The sequence below is a fragment of the Crocuta crocuta genome, unplaced genomic scaffold (genome assembly GCF_008692635.1).
Source record: "Crocuta crocuta isolate KB4526 unplaced genomic scaffold, BGI_CrCroc_1.0 scaffold369, whole genome shotgun sequence".
NCBI lineage: Eukaryota > Metazoa > Chordata > Mammalia > Carnivora > Hyaenidae > Crocuta > Crocuta crocuta.
In genome coordinates, this window is record NW_027529441.1 from 1487933 (window position 1) to 1489474 (window position 1542).

At 34.2% G+C, this 1542-nt stretch overlaps 1 pseudogene; it reads left to right on the plus strand.

Moving 5' to 3' along the window:
• Window positions 1-428: 428 nt before the first annotated feature.
• Window positions 429-650, plus strand: LOC144228381 (keratin-associated protein 19-7-like; annotated as a pseudogene).
• Window positions 651-1542: the final 892 nt, after the last annotated feature.

A 1542-nucleotide genomic window follows, 5' to 3' on the forward strand; every position in this document is an offset into this window, starting at 1 on the left:
TGGAGAATTTGAGAGATTTAAGAATTTTAAATGTGATCATTGTCTTTTAATACAGATGGAAGTAAGACACAAGTATCCAAAAATGATATGAAAATGGGAAATGAGAAAATAGCTAATGAGAAAATGCCATCAAATATGAATGATGCAATATGTTTAGTGATGAAGAATTCTATTTAGGGAATTTTTATTTTGTGACTTTTAAGACAGATTTCTTTTCTCATTAAACAAGAAAGAATGTAATGAGTTCAAGGGCGTTCTAACAAGGCAGCTAAGCAATCTCAGAAATTTTAATGAGTGTGCACCTCTCTTTGTGACAGCAAATAGATTAATGAGTTGCCTTAAGTGAATGAATAATTTGGAATGATACAAAAGAATCGCCACATGTTTTATCACACTTTCTGCTCATGGATTATAAACATAGCTGTAGAATGTTTGACATTCACACTGAGGATTTTGCTTTGAACAGCAAACCAAATCACCACCTCTCTCAGCATGAGCTACTGTGGCAGCTACTATGGTGGGCTGGTGGCTGTGGCTGGGGATGTGATAGCTTCCACAGACTGGGCTGTAACTGTGGTTGGGGAGGCTATGGATAGGTCTGCTGCCACCCCTTGTGCTGTGGAAGATATGGATTCTCTAGCTTCTACTAAACTACGGCTCTAGTAACCCAAAATCTGTTCCAATGAGTGGATTTTCCAGTCTTCGGGTCAATGGACTGGGATTACCCTAGCTAGGCTTCTCATGCAAGAATTTCATACAATGTATTATTTTAAGATGTCTGCATGATATATCCTCTGGCATCTTGAGATTGGGCACTAACAGATGATTTATGTTGAATACCAATAAATAACCTAATTTGAAAGAGAAAATATGTTTTTTGAGGGGGTTGTTTAACTCAATTATGTGTACATACTTATATGTAAGTTTTACTATTTACAATTAGAAATACAATATGCACAATTACATATGCATGTGTACACAGTAACATATAGAAAGAACTCTAGTTTTAGAATTAGTAATTCAAAACAATAGTCTGTTATTCTTTTTCTTTATTTTAGTTATGTAACTTTCACAATTGAATTTGGCAGCAAAAATTCAAAAGGAGTTTCAAATTTACCTGCATTTAAAAAATACAATCATTTTACATAGTTCATATTTATCTGTTTCTATTACTTTTTTCTTTTTTAAAATGTTTATTTATTTTTAAGAGATAGAAAGAGACAGAGCATGAGCAGCGGAAGGGCAGAGAGAGAGAGAGGGAGTCACAGAGTCTGAAGCTGGTTCCAGGCTCTGAGCAATCAACACAAGAGCCTGACCAGGGCTCAAACTCATGAACCATGAGATTATGACCTGAGCTGAAGTCAGATGCTTAATCAACTGAGCCACTCAGACACCCCTAACTGTTTCTATTTCTTAATGGAGTTCAAAATTTGCAAGTAATCTTTCACTTCTATTGTCTCTACTTTATTTTATAAAACCAAGTGTCATCATATATATATATGAATATATATATATATGAATATATATATATATATAGTTGCT